The sequence below is a fragment of the Ambystoma mexicanum genome, chromosome 4p (assembly GCF_040938575.1).
Source record: "Ambystoma mexicanum isolate Mex_15411 chromosome 4p, UKY_AmexF1_1, whole genome shotgun sequence".
Taxonomy (NCBI): Eukaryota; Metazoa; Chordata; class Amphibia; order Caudata; family Ambystomatidae; genus Ambystoma; species Ambystoma mexicanum.
The window spans coordinates 498,986,450-499,005,871 of NC_090927.1; positions in this window are offsets into that span (position 1 = coordinate 498,986,450).

Below are 19,422 nucleotides of genomic sequence, written 5' to 3' on the forward strand. Positions count from 1 at the left end.
CCTAGTTGTCCTGTGCCGCTGAGACAAAACAACGTAAGTAACAATCCAGCGTTTGATTGAGGCGTTCAGTCTGCCTGTTGGTCTGGGGATGGTATCCTGGACTAAGCACACTTTTGATTCCCAGGATGTGGCATACCCTTTTCCAATAGCGAGAAGTGTACTGGGCCCTCTGTCTGATACAATAGTATCGGGGAGACCGTGTCGGGAAAACACCTCAGAGATGAATATCTTGGACATCTGAGCGGCCCCTGGGATCTTGAGTAAATGGGTAAAATGAGCCAGTTTTGTGAAACAATCGATAGTGACCATAATGGTGGTGTACTGAGAAGAAGAAGAAAGATCCATGATGAAGTCTGTAGATATCACTTGCCAAGGCCTATCTGGAATTGGCATACGGGCTAGCAGACCAAACGGTGGAGCTCGAGTAGTTTTGGATTGTATACAAGTAATGCATGCAGTCACATAGTCTCGAAGATCTGATTGGAGATTGGGCCACCAGAAATGACGCTTGACTAGATCAAGGGTGGTCTGAATACCTCGATGTCCAGTGGCCCAGGAGTCATGGCACATTCGAATTACTTCCATTTGGAGAGAGGGGGAAGGGACAAGGAATTGTTCTCCATAAAAGTAATAACCTCGGTCTTTAGTAAGGTGATGAGTAGAAGCGAGATTCTTGCATAACTGCCATTGCTGGGAAGTATCTTGTTTGAGCATCCGAAAAAATTTGGTGATTACTGCAATGAATTTAGCCTTCGGAAATATCCTTTCTGAGTAGAAGCTGGTATTTGGAGGATTCTTGCGAGACAGACCCTCTGCTCTCAGATTTTGATTCCCTGGTAGGAGGGTGAATTCAATCCAATAGGGTAAAAATAAATGAGCCCATTGTGCCTGTCTGCTATTAGTAGTCTGGGCTTGTTGAAGTACTTTGAGATTCTGATGGTCGGTGCGAACCTCCACTGCAAAGGGTGAGCCTAATAAAAGATGTCTCCATTCCTCAAATGCCCTTTTAATTGCTAGTAGTTCTTTCTCGAGTACCGAATAATTTTTTTCTGAGGAGTTAAAGGTTCTTGACAGATAGGCAACAGGTCTTTCTTTCCCTTGATCCGACTTTTGAAGGAGAACTGCCCCTAATGCATGATGAGAGGCGTCCGTTTCGACAATAAATTGTCAAGATTGGTCAGGAGTGGACAAAATTGAGGCAGAGGTAAATAAATACTTCAGAGTCTCAAAGGCTTGTTGAGCTTGCTGATCCCAGGAGAATGAAACCCCCTTCTTTAGAAGTCTGGTGATAGGTAGAATTGTCTCTGAATAACAGGGAATACATTTACGATAAAAATTTGCAAAACCCAGAAATCGCTGGATTTCTTGACTGCAGACACTTTCTTGGGGTCCATAGAAATACCTTGAGCAGACAAAAAGAATCCCAGATAGGTTATCTGTTGTTGGTGGAATTTGCACTTCTCTGCCTTACAGTATAGTTGGTTAGCCTGTAGACGGTCTAAGACGATGTTGACATGTTGGATATGTTTGTCTTTATTTGAAGAGAAGATCATAATGTCATCTAGGTAAATGATGACAAAGTGGAGGAGAATATCTGCAAATAAGTGGTCCATAAAGCGTTGGAACACTGCTAGCGCATTTACCAGACCGAACGGCATGACTTCGTACTCGAAATGGCCAAACGGTGTTCGAAAGGCTGTTTTCCACTCATCACCAGGAGCAATCCGAATCAGATGATATGCCCCTTGAAGATCTAACTTAGTGTAAAGAGACGCCTCTCAAACCGCTTCCATAATATCCGTAATCAGTGGCATGGGATACTTGTCAGGTATAGTGATCTTGTTGAGGCATCGATAGTCAATACAAGGTCTAAGTTCCTCTGAGTCTTTCTTGGGAATAAAGAATAGAGAGGCACCGGCAGGTGATTTAGTTTCAGTTATGAGACCATTCTGTAGGTTCGATTGGAGATATTCTTTGAGAGCTGTCTTTTCTAGTTGGGAAAGGACGTACACCCGTCCAAACGGAATCGGCCTGTCCGGGAGTAATTCTATGTGACAGTCATCTCTCCGGTGAGTAGGCAATGTAGGAAATCGGGGTGTCGAGAACCCACTATGATATTGTTGATGGCATTCTGGGATAATTCCTAACTGACCAATGGAAGTAACAACAGAGGGATCGGTAACCTCAGAAGGAATGTGCACGCCTACAGAATTTTTGTAGAGGCAATGTGTTACGCAATATTCTGAACCTAAGAAAAGAGTCCCTGCCCTCCAGTTTATGAAAGGGTTATGAGTACGTAACCATGGAAGGCCCAAGATTACAGGGAAATGGACAGCCTTTATCAGATCGAATACCAACGTCTCCTTATGCAAAGCTATCATGCATGTTACTGGTTTGGTCTGTTCCCGAATGGCACCAGAGCTTAAGGGGCTACCATCAACCCCTTGAATAAGAGTAGCGTAAGATTTGGCAACTCTAGCAAACCCTTTCTTAGCCGCCCATTGGTCATCCAGAAAATTTCCAGCTGCCCCGCAATCAAGCACGCAGGGATACCCTGTAGAACTTGGTCAGGTAAAATGATGGTAAGGGATAGAACTATCATGGATTGGTTGACTGCAGATGGTACTAGCGATGATCCGATCCTATAAGGGGAACCCTGCTTATGTGCACCTGCCGTGGTTCGCCCTACCGCAGGGGCTTGGTGTTTCCCGATAACAGGATCTGAGAACGGCGTGGAGGAACAATCCGGCAATCCCGTAAAATATGCGAGGATGACCCACCATACATACATAGCCCTAATGACTTTCGTCGTTCTCTTTCAGTAGCGGAAATTGGACCCCTCACAGAACCTATCTGCATGGGTTCCTCTGCGTGAGTTGGCTTGCTCGCGATTGAAGAAGAATCAGGATGTAGACAAACCCCCTTGGCATTTTTCCTCTTGTGAGAACGCTCTTGTAGGCGGTATTCAATCTGCATGGTGAGGGTGATCATATCAGCCAAATTTGCTGGCCGCAGGACTTTGGAAATCTCATCCATGAGTTCCTCCGAGAGACCTCACCGGAATAATGTCAGAGGTCCGTCATCAGGCCATCCCGTTTCAGAGGACAACTGTTTGAATTGTGTGATATAAGACATAAGGTCTTTAGTCCCTTGTTTTAGATCAAGGAGTTTCTCCTGGGTGGTTGCGGAGATCTCTTGCCGGCTAAACATTGATTTTAGGCTATTGGTAAATGCTGGATAGGTGTCAAGAATGGCATTGCCTGAGGTGACTAATGGGGTGGCCCAAGCTAGAGCTGGTCCCTAAAAGTGTGATATTAGGAAGCCAACCTTGTCCTTATCAGTAGGAAAAATTTTTGACTTAAAGGTAAACTGAACGGTGCAACTATCCAGGAATTCCTTCAGTTTATGAGGATCTCCATCAAACTTGCCCGTGTGTAAGGTAACTGGAGGGGTCTTTGAAAATTCTCGGGCAACCTGCTGTCTCAACTGGGCATTATCTTGTTTAAGGGACTGCATTTCCAAGGACATGGATTGCATTGCTACCATAAGCTGCTGCATTTGTTGCTCCATTGCCAATGCTGTCTGCCCACAATTTTCTTTTTTGGCGTTGCTAACTTAACTGTTAAACTGTTAACTGTAAATAACTGTTACTTGTTGATTAAGACGTCTGATTAATAATGACACTTAAATACCAAATTGCAAACACTAACCTGGTCAGACAGCAAATTTGGGGAACGGCAAATGCAGAAGATAAAGATCTCCCGGAGGATCCTGCCTCCCCTCGCCAGGAGAGAACGACCAGTGAGGGAAAGAGCACTACCCCCAAGGAAACCCTCCGGGGGAAAAAACCCTGTGTGGATGCCGATAGATAAACTTCAGGAATGGGTCTTGAGCTTGATCGTAATCCTCTGGGCGTTGGACCGTGGAATGGCTGTGGTGAGTATTCTACAGATGAAAGACAGGCCAGGTAAGTATGCTGCAGAAAGAAGGGTAAGACAAAGGATTAGGAAAAGGAAAGCAAGTGTCCACTTACTGACAGATCCTAAACGGGTTTGGTTTTAAGTCTGTGTGCGGAGTCAAATCGTAGTAAGCCAAAAAAACTACGTTCAGGAAAACGGGGCGTAAGGAATCCCTAAGGAAAGAGAGAGGATTAATTTCTGAGAGTAGAGGAGAAGGGTCTCCTGTAGGTCAGGTAACAAGGAGACTCACTTTCTTGAAAATGGCAGGGACTGTACTACTTGCTGTTTGTTTGGAAGGTGGGTAACAATCGCTGGGTAGGATGCAAGTAGAGAAAGGAAGCGTACTGGAAGTACGATGGAAAGAAGGCACTGTTGAGGAAGTCTAGAAACAGAAATAGTAAAATGGGAAGGATTAGGAGAAGAAATGAGCACAAAACACTAGACGTAAGCTGTAACCTAGGAACGAATTTACGGAGCGCCACATAACACAGTAGCGACGCATCGAAGTGCGGTTCTTCAGTCCATATATGGAGTCACGTGACCAGCTGGTAGCATCCCTTGAGAACGTGAAGTGACTACACTGCTGCCGCCCGTACAGCACAAGAAGTCGGTGGCCATATTGGACAAACCCATTCGTAACGATCCACACAACCGTCTGCGTTGCCAAAGAGACCAGCTCCGGAATGGTGTAACAGTCATGCCTCTTCATTATTTCTACCACCTTGATCTTCCCCTACATTTTCCCTTCTTTGTTCTACTTCTTGTCCCAGGACCGTCCATGCCCTCTACCCATCATTTTTTTCAAAACAAACATTTGTTATTGCCCTAGGGTTAAACCTAAACAAAACATCTCCTGACTTCCAATTCCCTGTTTTCTGAAATAGTACCCTTATTTCTGGAGATACTTCTTCAGGCTCTTGTAACCTGACCAATCTTTCCTGCAAGGCTCTTAACTCATTGTCAATGTCTACCTGTGGACACTCTGGGTACACCAATGCTACGGGCATATTAGAGCTTGTGGATGGCTTACATGGAGGTGCAAAAGCTCTTAAATCGCCCCTCCACGTTGCTAATCCTGATAATCCTGTTGACACTCTCGCTACCACTGGAGCACTGGAGACTTATAGACTGGGTTTTTATACCCTACTGCAGGTTTAGGCTTTACGGGGTATATCCCCTTACATTGGATATCTTTTTCACCTTCCTGATCTTCCATATCCTCAATTAATTGACAGAGATCTAGAATCTCTCCTATTTTTTGGACTTGTTCCCTTCATATGTAGCTGCTATAAAGATGGACTTTTTTTCTAGCATGTTTCTGTTGTGGGAGCCCTGCTCTGGCCAGGAGCAGGACATCCCCCTTGCTTTGTTTCTACTATCAATTGTTTATTTATTCTGTCACAACACAGTGGCAGAACCCTATGCATGTACTTTATTGGAGTTTCTTCCTCCATAATGTTGCACGCGTCGCTAATGCTTCACTTAAACCCTACTGCTATGCTGCATGTGCTTCAAAAGTACAGATCAACCCACTTTCTCCCCACCCCCTTACTTTTTCTCACTTTGATTTCACACACACACACACACACCACGACTCATCCACCTTCCTTCCTTTTTTTCCACAAAAGACAGCAAGAGAAAATATACAAAAAAGAATTGACTAAAATCCAGGCCCCTTCCTTTACACCAAGCCACTACTTTTGTAATACCACTTATTGCTTTTATCGTCATAAGAAGAAGAATGTGTGGTACTACCTTCTCAACCTGTTATGGCTGAGTATCCCTTACCTCCCAGTCCTTATACATTCAGGATCCCTTTCATCTCAGTCTTTTATATATGCTGAGGTCCCCTTTCCATTATAAAAAGTAGAAAAACATAAATACATGACAATTTCAATACATGACCCACTTTTTTCCAATCTACTCCTTCACACATCATCTGAAATCCAATCCAATCTATCCTATCCAATCTTATTCCTTATCACCAAAAGTCCTATTTTATACTGCATCACCAATGCTACATCATCAAAAGTCATATGCCATAAAATATCACCACGTCCTATTCCATCCATTCCATTGACCTTGGACAATATCCACATCACCATAATATATTTCACATCACCGTAACACCATTCACATCACCATACTACCATTCACATCACCATAATACCATTCACATCACCATAATGCCATACATACATGTTCCCATTTTGTTATCACTTGCAAGAGTATACTTACGTGGACGTTGTTCACTTGAGTTTTTCCTCCATTTACAAAGTCCCCATGCTGGCCTGTCTGGAGCCATGCCCTGCTTCAGTGAGCAGAAGGAATTTCTTTTAAAATGACTTTCACTAAAGTCGCTCAGGGTACATGGGTTTTTTGATTTAGGAGTCTGAACACTATAGATGGGCTTGGCTGACCTGCCTGGGGCTTCGCAAAGTACGGGGGCAATAAACTAAGTAAATCGTCGGATCGTCACTACTGAACAGTAGGCCATGCTTGTACCCCTTAAATACATTGGGGTACCCCCTGTTCACGCTCAAACCAGAGTAAATGCACCCCTCTAGGGAATTAAGGCCATGAATCTATCTTGCAAGAGATAGCAAACTTTAATCTTTACAAAGATGAGGATTGGTGGAATGCCATTCTGACCAGCATTCTGTCTTCCTTGGCTGGCTCCCAGGTCCTGAAGATTGGTGCTGGGCCTGGAGCTTAAATACTCTTGACTTGGTTACTGGGAAGAGCTCATTGAAAACTTTTCTTCTTCCTTAAAAGGGATGCTGCAGTTCTTCCTTCTTGCATGGCTGGGTTCTGTTTGGGACAAGCTACATAACATTATGCTGCCTATGAAGGAATACATTGTGCTCTTACTGTTATAAACATTCATACATAAACACACCTTCCCGCCATTCTCTCTCAACACTTCACTCAATATAATTATATTTGATCTGATCCAGTAATTTCTAAAAAAAATCTGTTTTCCCATGGTACTTTGTATGTTGTGCTGAATCTTTTTTAGTCTCCATTGGCTTGTGATGGACAGGGACAGTGAGAGCTAGCCCCGGTGATGCAATGCCTGTAGTCTACTTTTGGCACAGGCTGCAGTTTTGGTATAGAGGATTCTGCTGTTTACCATGCTTTCAGAAAAGCTAACTACCCTTTAACAGTTTTACAAATATATTCAGCTAAATAATTATTTGTGCCTTATATTTGAATCCTAACCATCTTAATTAAGTGACCCTCCTCCCCTCTGGACTCTAGTAGTGCATAGAAAACTGTTAACAGAAGTCTTGCCTAATTATAAAGCGCTTGGGAAACTTGGGAAACACTTGCACGGTAGGATTGTCACAAGGCCAATATAACGGTAGGATTGTCACAAGGCCAATATAACAGTCTTATGTTCTACTGCTTCCCCATGTCCTCCCTCAACTTGTCTTGTGGCGCCTGGAAACACTTGTGTATAGGTGCCATACAAACGTTCAATAAATAAAAAAATAAAACAATAAATATGTGATCAATCTCACCTCCTCACGCCATTATTCTTTGCATTTTCTCTGTATGAACCGCGTCACTTCCCTAATCTCACCTTCTTTCACTTCAACCAACCCATGTCTTAGTTTTCAAAACTTTGTGATTGTATTACTTTCCACAAACAGTGACCTTTATTTACTCTATTTTCTGCACCACAAACCTCTTTTCATAATATTAAAGCTTTACTGATACAATGGGGCTCATTATAAGTTGACAAGTGTGCTAATAATGTGCTGGTATTTACGTGTACTTATATTAAAACAAAGAATAGGCGTCCCCGACCACATGAACCCAGGGGAGAACCAAAATAATATGTACCAAGAGGGAAGAGGGGTTCACATGTATGCAACCGGAGAACAAATCGCCGGGATAAACTGCAACAAGCACAGGAGTCAAGTCGGGGGATAGATCAGGTCAAGGAAAGTAGAATTTCATCAATCTTTAATAGACACATATTCAATTATATCATACATAGTGCTGAAATTACAATAAAAGCAGCATAAAAACATACCATCAATACTCCACATTTCCTATTAAAGTGCATATTAGCTTGATAATATTCCTAACCTATTGGAATAAATACACTGGAAAAATTATAATGGTAGTTTGAATTAACTAGAAAAAACAAAAAGGAAAAAATATTCAAAAAGAAAAAACCAAAAAGAAAAAGAAAAAACAGAAAAACAAGGGCACTCATCCAGGCAAGACTGAACATTCAGTATCTCCTGCGAGGTAAAAAAGTTGTCCCCTATTCAATCCAATAAATTGTTATGGGAAACAGACAAGTATAGTCGCGTCGTAGCTTAATAGAACAGAAGCAATACTTGTCTCCAATCTGACCATGATAGGACTATCATGGTCAGATTGGAGACAAGTATTGCTTCTGTTCTATTAAGCAGGAGATACTGAATGTTCAGTCTTGCCTGGATGAGTGCCCTTGTTTTTCTGTTTTTTCTTTTTCTTTTTGGTTTTTTCTTTTTGAATATTTTTTCCTTTTTGTTTTTTCTAGTTAATTCAAACTACCATTATAATTTTTCCAGTGTATTTATTCCAATAGGTTAGGAATATTATCAAGCTAATATGCACTTTAATAGGAAATGTGGAGTATTGATGGTATGTTTTTATGCTGCTTTTATTGTAATTTCAGCACTATGTATGATATAATTGAATATGTGTCTATTAAAGATTGATGAAATTCTACTTTCCTTGACCTGATCTATCCCCCGACTTGACTCCTGTGCTTGTTGCAGTTTATCCCGGCGATTTGTTCTCCGGTTGCATACATGTGAACCCCTCTTCCCTCTTGGTACATGGTATTTACGTGTACTGGCAACTACAAGTTTGCCGGTGAGGTAGCGGATTGACCTCCATCTAAGAAATGGAGGTCATCCGTCACCTTAGCGACAGAACTCAGCAAAATCCCCCATGGAGTCCAATTGGACTCCATGAAATGGGGACTTACACTGGCGGTATAAGTAAGTCCATTTGCTGGTATTCTGGTGGATTTACCGCCAGAAAACCGGCAAAATTGTAGTGACCCTCAATGTTTTTTTTATTGTAGCAAGTAGTCATCATTGCTTGTTTCCTGTTATATGTTTTGTTAGTCTGTGAGAGAAGTAGTTCTAGATGGAAGGCTAGAATTGGAGAGTTTTAGAGCATTTTTAAAGAAAATGTTGACAGCTTTGCAGGGTAATTCATAGAAATTTGCACAAAAGTGGCGCACGCGACTGGCGCACAGCATGCCCGTGCGAATGTCTGCGCCAGCCACGTGCGCTAAAATCGATTTCCGCGCACAGCGTATTCATGGATTTTCGCATCCAAAACCAGCCGTGGCGCAGCGTGGCGCAGCGATCCTGCAGCAGCGCCAGTTACGCCCCCAAGAACGCCCTTGCGCAAGGAAAAGCCTTCAAAATCCCCAAATAATCGCAAAGGGCTGTGCTAACCCTGGACCAGTTCACAGGGCCGGCAAACAGCAAACGCCAAGCGGGGACTGTGTATTTCAGTGGTTCGTGGGAATTTCCACACGCGATTGTCCTGTGTACGTGTGCATCAGGGGTGCGCGGGAAGTATCACACGCAAAATCAGCAGGGTACGTGTATTTGAGGGGTGCGCGGGAAGTTCCACATGCGATTTCAGCAGGGTACGTGTATTTCAGGGGTGCGCGGGAAGTTCCACACGCGATTGGCCCAGTGCGAGCAGGTTACGTGTATTTTAGGGGTGCGTGGGAAGTTCCACATGCGATTGGCCCCGTGCGAGCAGGGTACGTGTATTCCAGGGGTGTGCAGGAAGTTCCACACCCGATTCCAGCAGGGTACGTGTATTTCAGGGGTGTGCGGGAAGTTCCACACGCGATTGGCCCTGTGCGAGCAGGGTATGTGTATTTCAGGGGTGCGCGGGAAGTTCCACACGCGATTTCAGCAGGGTACGTGTATTTCAGGGGTGCGCGGGAAGTTCCACACGCGATTCCATCAGGGTACGTGTATTTCAGGGGTGCGCGGGAAGTTCCACACGCGATTGGCCCCGTGCGAGCAGGGTACGTGTATTTCAGGGGTGCGCGGGAAGTTCCACATGCAATTTCAGCAGGGTATGTGTATTTCAGGGGTGCGCGGGAAGTTCCACACGCGATTTCAGCAGGGTACGTGTATTGCAGGGGTGCGCGGGAAGTTCCACACGCAATTTCAGCAGGGTACGTGTATTTCAGGGGTTCTGGGGAGTACTACACGTGAATTGGCCGTGTGGGTCCTCCCAGGTGTTCACTCTACAACCTCCACGGCCCCTGCAGGCAGCCCACACCACGGGGGACTACCCTGCACCCCTGCTCATGTCCCGCAGGCAGCCCTTCCACCATGGGCATGCCCCCCAGCCAACCCACATGTCACCTTGCACTACTGATCAACAATGCATGTCTCCCACCACCCCCTACCCCCCAGCAGTCAGGGGCACCCTCCACCAGGCCCCCACTCATGTCTACCACCACCCCCATACCCCAGCCACCAGGGGCAGATTCCACCAGGCCCCCACTCATGTCTCCCACCACCCCCACTCCCCAGCAGTGCAGGGGCAGCCTCCACCAGGCCCCCACTCATGTCCCCCTGCACCCCCCCCAGCAGTGCAGGGTCAGCCTCCACCAGGCCCCCACCCATGTCTACCACCACCCCCACCCCCAGCCACCAGGGGCAGCCTCCACCAGGCCCCCACTCATGTCTCCCACCACCCCCAACCCCCAGCAGTGCAGGGGCAGCCTCCACCAGGCCCCCACTCATGTCCACCTGCACCCCCACCCCCCAGCAGTGCAGGGGCAGCCTCCACCAGGCCCCCACTCATGTCCCCCTGCACCCCCACCCCCCAGCAGTGCAGGGGCAGCCTCCACCAGGCCCCCACCCATGTCTACCACCACCCCCACCCCCACCCCCCAGCCACCAGGGGCAGCCTCCACCAGGCCCAAACTCATGTCTCCCACCACCCCCACCCCCCAGCAGTGCAGGGGCAGCCTCTACCAGGCCCCCACTCATGTCTCCCACCACCCCCACCCCCCAGCCACCAGGGGCAGCCTCCACCAGGCCCAAACTCATGTCTCCCACCACCCCCACCCTCCAGCAGTGCAGGGGCAGCCTCCACCAGGCCCCCACTCATGTCTCCCACCACCCCCACCCCCCAGCAGTGCACGGGCAGCCTCCACCAGGCCCCCACTCATGTCTCCCACCACCCCCACCCCCCAGCAGTGCAGGGGCAGCCTCCACCAGGCCCCCACTCATGTCTCCCACCACCCCCACCCCCCAGCAGTGCAGGGGCAGCCTCCACCAGGCCCCCGCTCATGTCTCCCACCACCCCCACCCCCCAGCAGTGCAGGGGCAGCCTCCACCAGGCCCCCACTCATGTCCCCCTGCACCCCCACCCCCCAGCCACCAGGGGCAGCCTCCACCAGGCCCAAACTCATGTCTCCCACCACCCCCACCCCCCAGCAGTGCAGGGGCAGCCTCCACCAGGCCCCCACTCATGTCTCCCACCACCCCACCCCCCAGCAGTGCAGGGGCAGCCTCTACCAGGCCCCCACTCATGTCTCCCACCACCCCCACCCCCCAGCCACCAGGGGCAGCCTCCACCAGGCCCAAACTCATGTCTCCCACCACCCCCACCCCGCAGCAGTGCAGGGGCAGCCTCCACCAGGCCCCCACTCATGTCTCCCACCACCCCCACCCCCCAGCAGTGCAGGGGCAGCCTCCACTAGGCCCCCACTCATGTCTCCCACCACCCCCACCCCCCAGCAGTGCAGGGGCAGCCTCCACCAGGCCCCCACTCATGTCTCCCACCACCCCCACCCCCCAGCAGTGCAGGGGCAGCCTCCACCAGGCCCCCACTCATGTCTCCCACCACCCCCACCCCCCAGCAGTGCAGGGGCAGCCTCCACCAGGCCCCCACTCATGTCTCCCACCACCCCCACCCCCCAGCAGTGCAGGGGCAGCCTCTACCAGGCCCCCACTCATGTCTCCCACCACCCCCACACCCCAGCTACCAGGGGCAGCCTCCACCAGGCCCAAACTCATGTCTCCCACCACCCCCACCCCCCAGCAGTGCAGGGGCAGCCTCCACCAGGCCCCCACTCATGTCTCCCACCACCCCCACCCCCCAGCAGTGCAGGGGCAGCCTCCACTAGGCCCCCACTCATGTCTCCCACCACCCCCACCCCCCAGCAGTGCAGGGGCAGCCTCCACCATGCCCCCACTCATGTCTCCCACCACCCCCACCCCCCGCAGTGCAGGGGCAGCCTCCACCAGGCCCCCACTCATGTCTCCCACCACCCCCACCCCCCAGCATTGCAGGGGCAGCCTCCACCAGGCCCCCACTCATGTCCCCCTGCACCCCCACCCCCAGCAGTGCAGGGGCAGCCTCCACCAGGCCCCCACTCATGTCCCCCTGCACCCAGGTCCTCACAATCCCCAATCATGTGCGTTATGGTCAGCCTCCACAGCCAAAGGCCCTACCAAGTAACACATTCACCCACATGGAAAAGGAAATTACATGTTACACCCCCAATGTTCATAAAGCAAATGATCCCATGTCCGTCACACACAATGGTTGCAATTGAATGGGAAAACACCTAACATGGCATGCATGAAACCAATGACATGATACAAAATTGTATTAAAAAAAAATTGAATGCAAATGAAATGAAACAAACTACAATGGCAATAAAAAAAAGATAAGCTGCATGTCTGTCAAAAAAATTAAAACTACAAATCACAATTCAAAAAAATGTTGTCCAAAGTCACATTAAAAATAAAATCAATCCAAGAGAGAAAAATAAATGCAAAAACCATTGCTCCATGGTGAATAAATAAAAACTAAAAAAATAAAACAATCCAATGAAGAACTATGTACAAAACATCCAAGGGTCCATGAGCCCAACTGAACAAAGGAAACCTACAAAAAACCCTAACTAAAATGCAACTATATACAAAAAGTGGAGCAGTGTCCGTCGACTCCAAATCATAAGAAGAAACAAAGGAAACCTAAAACTAAAGAACTATATACAAAGGCGGCGGGCAAGTCCAGCGGCTCACTCCGTGGTGTTCCGGGCCAGGGCATCATCAAACTCCTCTTCGATGTCCCGGAGGTGGTCCTGTTCCATGGCCCCGAGGGTCCGCAGGGACGATGCCATCTCCTCCTCCAACCCCCTGCGGATTGCCTCGAGGCATTCGGCCCACCTCAGGGCCCTCCGCATGGAGTTCTCCGCCCTGACCATCGTGAGCTGCGCCTCTTCCACCCGCCGCCGGTCCGCACCTATCTGCTGGCCCAAACGCAGCCACACAGAAGACACTTCCCATCCTGGGTCCTACTGCCCTTCGGCCGATGCCTGCCCCTCCGATGTTGATGGCCCCGAGCCATGATGCCTCCCACGTTGACTCTGCTGCTGCCTCCCACGCAACCGCCTTTGCCAGCACGACGGCATCCAGGCTGATGGAATCCACCGACGCCGTTGTGCACGTGCCCTGCCTGATGATGCCGGCACATCCTCCATCTGCTGGGGTACAGTTGCTGTGGTGTCCACCCCTGCTGGACCTCCGACTCCCGACTGTGGCAGGGATGGGATCCCCATCGAGCTGGCTGCATTGGTCAGGGCAGGTCCACAGGGGGCCCTGGTGGCATCTGGGCCGGAAGACGGCAAGGAGAACGACCGGCGTATAGCCTCCACAGAGGAGGAGAGGGCCGCCAGATTGGCCGACACATGCAGGAAACCCCCGAACATGGAAGATCCCAATTGGGCCACGTCGGCACGGTGCTCTTCATGATGACGTGCGTGCTCCTCCCGGGAAGCACGCACGTCATCACGAATCGCACCCGCGTGCATCGCGACCCCAATTAGGACCTTCTCCATACGGCCACGGGTCCCCTCGTACGCAGGTGGAGGGGAGTCGGGTGACATGGACATCCCTTCTACCTGCGGACGGGCCTGGGATGGGGCATCCCTGCTGGTGCATGGTGGTGCACTCACAGGGTCAGGGACAGCGACATGCACAGGCCCCTCCACGGTGACCTGTGCTGCCTCCTGCCCCTGCCCCTGGACTGCACCACTTACACCAGCAGGGATGCCCCCACCAGGCCCCATGTGCGCCTCAGTGGCGGCCTCCTCCTCCTCTGTGGAAACCACCAACCTGGAAGGCTCCTCACCGTCTTCCGCCATAGCAGGCCCCTGTGGGGGCTCACCCACCCCTTCCGCTGCAGCCGTGGGGGTATCCCCGCCGCCTTGCTCCACAGCGTCGTCTCCGCCCTCTTCTTCACTAGCCGCTGCATAGAGGGAGACATAGAACACAAGCATCAGGGTACTGTACAATGGTCCCCTAGATAGGAAGCAATAGCAGATGAGTACCACTGTCAAAGTACACTTCCATCATGTCCCTCCACAACACATGGGTCAGTGCAGGCAAAACACACACAGTAACAGGGATGGTGCATGCCATGGACATTTCCATACATGTCCAATGGACTCTTAAAACATACAATGATATGGAACTCACATGCATCATGGGTCATGCCTATCACATGCACACACTTCACCTCAGTCACATCCATCTGGCCTCATACACCCCAAACACAGCGGATACAAGGATAACTAGGCTGCATCAGTGAATCTGTACATTGTCACAGACATGTGCCATGCATCCATGGCATTCACAAGTCACAGACACGCAGGTCAGGCACACAGACATGGCTACCATATATGTACCTGGCATCAGCACCCATCCCTCACCCCAACCCATGTCCAGGAACAGAGACTGGCATGCTCTCATGTGTTCAATCTGCATAGGGCTCCCCATGTCGCATTTAAACACATGCAACAACCATGTGGTTCACACATCACTGGTCGCACATGCATTACCATGATGTCCCTGCACACATACATGCGTACATGGCCTATGTCACACATACAGGCAAGTATCAGACAACCAGCACACCGCAACATGCCCTGTCTCACACAGCAATGCTTGGCCACTTACCACTTAACTCCAGACGGGTCTCCCTCTCAAGGATCTGGGCGTGGAGTGCTGGGCGTATGCATTCCAGGACCCTCATCTGGATGGAACTCATGCGGCCCCGGCCCCCCTCCACGAGGTGCCAGGCCTTCACGAGGGTCCTGGACCTCAAGTCCTCCCAGCGCTTCTTGATCTTCTGGACGTTGCGGGTTGCCACCCCCTCCGCGTTGATGGCAACCACACAGTCGGCCCAGATCCTCTCCTGTCCTTCCTTGCTGGCGCAGGACGATCCGAAGAGGGCATCATACTGCCCCAGGACTTGCTCCACCAGTACACCAACTTTGGTGGCAGTGAAGCTGGTGCCCCTCTGCCCCTCTGGCCTGGGGTTGCCACTGGTGCCAGATGTCGAAGTGCCCGACATGGCAACCCCAGAGGCAGGAGTGGGTGGGAAACTGGGTCCTGGGGCTGGGCTGTGGAGTGATGCTATCCCAGTCGGGAGTCTTCTGTTCCAGCAGGGGTGGACACAGCAACTGGACCCCTGCAGATGGCTGATGTGCAGGCACCAAATGTCAGGGCACGGTGGCAGCAGGCAGACAGGCAGGCAGGCAGGCAGCAGCAGATGGCACGTGGGAGGCTGCTCGGAGCACTGGGGGGCAGTAATTCGGCCTTCTGGGCAGGAGCGTGGTCTTCCGTGTGTTTTCGCGTGACCAGCTTGATACGGAGTGATTTGTCACGTGAAAATCCTGCACGTCAGAGTGAAATTCGAGGAAAGGTCTTTAGCGCGTAAGCGCGTCAGCACGCATACGCGATTCCATTGGACCATAGTCCCTCAGCGCGTAAGCGCGTCTGTGACGTGACCCGCGCGGGTGTTTCCCTCATAGCACGTGAAGACGGAGCACACGTGGAAAGACTGCACATCAGAGTGTCATTGCGTGTAATTGGACAAAAGTGCGCGTACACGCGATTGGCCTATGTACGTGTATTTCAGGGGTGCGCGGGCACTTACACACACGAGTACATCAGCGTGGGAATTTCCACACGCTATTGGCCTGGGTACGTGTATTTCTGGTGTGCGCAGGAAGTTCCACACGCGATTGGTGGAAATCCACGTGTGCTCTGTCATCACGTGTAATGAGGGAAACACCCGCGCGCCTCACGTCACAGACGCGCTCACGCGATAAGGGCCTTTGGTCCAATGAAATCGCATATGCGTGCTGACGTGCATACGCGCTAAGGGCCTTTTGTCGATTTACACGCAGACGTGCAGGATTTTCACGTGCCAAATCACTCCGTTTCAAGCTGGCCACGCGTAAGCACATGGAAGACCACGCTCCTGCCCAGAAGGCCGAACTACTGCCCCCCAGAGCCCCGAGCACGCTCCCACCTGCCATCTGCTGCTGCCTGACTGCCTGCTGCCCACATGCCCTGCCATTTGCTGCCTGCACATCAGCCAGGGGTGCTGTTGCTGTGACCACCCCTGCTGGAACCGAAGACTCCCGACTGGGATTCCATCGCTCCACAGCCCAGCCCCAGGACCCAGTTGCCCACCCACTCCTGCCTCTGGGGTTGTCATGTCTGGGCAAACACCATCTGAGACCACTGACAACCCCCGGCCAGAGAGGCAGAGGGGCGCCAGCTTCAGTGCCACCGAAGTTGGTGTCTTGGTGGAGCAAGTCCTGGGGCAGTATGATGCCCTCTTCGGAAGTTCCCACGCCGACAAGGAAGGACGGACTCTGATCTGGACTGACATTGTGACTGCCATCAACGCGGAGGGGGTGGCAGTCCGCGACTTCCAACATGTCAAGAAGCGCTGGGAGGACTTCAGGTCCAGGACCCTGAACAAGGCCTAGCGCCTCTTGGAGGCAGCGGATGCCAAGGGGCGCCGGGGCCACTTGTCGGAAGAACAGATGAGGGTCCTGGAACGCATATCCCCAGCGCTCCACGTCCAGGTCCTTGAGAGGCAGACCCGTCTGGAGTCGAGCGGTAAGTGTACATGCATCCTGATTGTGAGCTGTACGTGTGGTGATTTTTCAGTAGTGTGCAGGTTGCACATCTGTTTGTATGGGGTCGAGTATGGGTGGGGGTGTACAGGGCCGTGGGGCTAATACATGCGAGGGCTGGAATGTGTGAGACATGGCTGGTGCTTGTGTGTGTAGGGTTGCATGCCAAATGCAGTTGTGTGTGCACACATGTTTGGATGAATGTGTATGTAAGTAGACATGTCCGTGATGTCACGCATGTATGTTGTTTTCAGCTGCATGTATCAGCACTGTGTACATGTGCATGTGTGTGTATTTGACAAGGGTGCAACAGTGATGCAACATGGATGCATGTGACAGCGGTATGTGGAAGCCTGATGGGCAGATGTGACATGGATGCCCATCTGAACACTGCAACACTTGGCAGAGGTGTACACATGCATGCAAGTGTGGTGGTGTGTGTACATGTGTGGTGCACTTCCTGTGTTGCATGTGATGTCTGGCTCACCTTTGCCTGCTCATGCTGTTGTATGTGTATGGATGGTGCTGGCAGTTGTGATATGGCTGTGGTATGGCTCATGTGTGCGAGTTGAAATGACATGTGTGTTGGGGATTGTGATGACATGTCTGAGGTTTGCCAATGCCACTCATGTACAACTGTCATGTGTGTACGTCTCCATTGTACAGTGCCCTGATGCCTGTGTTTTATTTCTCCCTGTCTGCAGCGTCAACTGATGAAGAGGGCGGAGAAGGTGCTGTGGAGCACAGCGGCGGGGATCCCACCGCCAGCCGGAGACGCAAGGCCCGGCTCCCCTCCCATGTTGTCATCTCGTCGGGGAGTGAGGAGTCCAGTGCCGCGTCCCAGGCGCAGCTGCCGGGGGGAGGTCCAAGAGGCGGAGGTTGGAGTTGGACTGCTCGGCAACAGAAGGGGCAGCTGGGACACCACAGGGCCCAACGGGGGAAGATGGCACAGAGTCATCCAGGTTGGTGGGGGGTTTGGTGGAGGAGGAGGCCGTGCAAGCAACAGGGATGGGGTCTGGAGGTGTGGATCCCACTGGTGCTAGTGGTGCAGTTCAGGACCAGGGACAGGAGGCAGCACAGGCCGCGGCGGAGGTGCCTGTGTGCAATCCTGTCCCTGATCCTGTCCCTGCATCATCTTGCACCAGCAGGGATGCCTAAGTCCAGACCTGTTTTCAGGCAGGGGATGAGCTCACGACAACTGGCCTTCCTCTGCCTGCGGACGTGGCTATCCGGGTCCGGGTTGAGCCTGTTCTGAGTGGTGTGGCGTTGCGTCAACGGGCCATGCGAGGTGACCTGCAGTCTTTTCATGAGGAGACTGCACGTCATCTCGAATGGCTTGTTGACCACGTCAGCCTGCTGGGACAGGTCAGCCAGGCCGGATTCCTCCGTATGATGGGGCTTGCTACGACCCCCTCCTCAACTGAACCCCCGACGCGCCAGTCATCATCCGTGCCATCTTCCCACCCATCAGTCACCTGGGTGCCCTGTGGAGCTGCCTCTGACAGTGCGGCCAGGCTGGTGGAGGAGGCATCCCTGCCACAGTCGGGAGTCGGACGTCCAGCTCGGGTGGCCACATCAACGACGGCACCCCAGTCGGCGGAGGATGTGCAGGCAGCAGGAGGCAGTGCACGGACAGAGGCACAGCAGCAGCAGCAACGTGGTGGAAGCCATGAAGGCTCGGGGCCTTCAACATCGGAGGGGCAGGCATCGGCCGGAGGGCAGGAGGACCCAGGACAGAGAGTGTCTTCCGTGTGGCAGCGGTAGGGCCACGCCAGAGATGCGGAGCGGCAGCGGGCGGAAGAGGCACGGCTCACAATGGTCAGAAGAACTCCATGCGGAGGGCCCTGAGGCGGGCCGAGTGCCTCGAGGCAATCCACAGGGGTTTGGAGGTGGACACGTCGACGGCCCTGCGGACCCTCGTGGCCATGGAGGAGGACCGCCTCCGGGACATTGAACAGGAGTTCGATGATGCCCTGGCCCGGGACATCCACAAGTGAGCCGTCAAACTAGCCCGCTGCCCTTGTACATAATTATGTAGGTAGTGTTAGGTTTCATTTTTTTTTGGATTTATTTTGGACCTTTCGGACATTGGCCACATTTTTTTATATAGTTTATTTTATTAGTTAGTGTAGTTAGATAGGTTTCCTTTCTTTTGTTGGGATAATGGACCCTGGCTTGTTCGTATGTACATAGTTCACTGTTGGATTGTATTTTTCTTTCACATTTTAACCATGGAGCAATGGCTTTCTATTTTATTTCCCATTGGATTTTGTTTTCTGGACAGTGACTTTGGACACTATGGGCCTCATTAGGACCCAGGCGGTAAGGGGTTTACGGCGGCGTAAACAGCGCCGACCCTTACCACCTGATTCCGAGGTCCCTTAGCACCATGGAGGTTTTAAAACCTGCTTTTTGCAGGTGTTAAAATCCATGGCGCTAAGGGACTTTGTTGTTAATTAC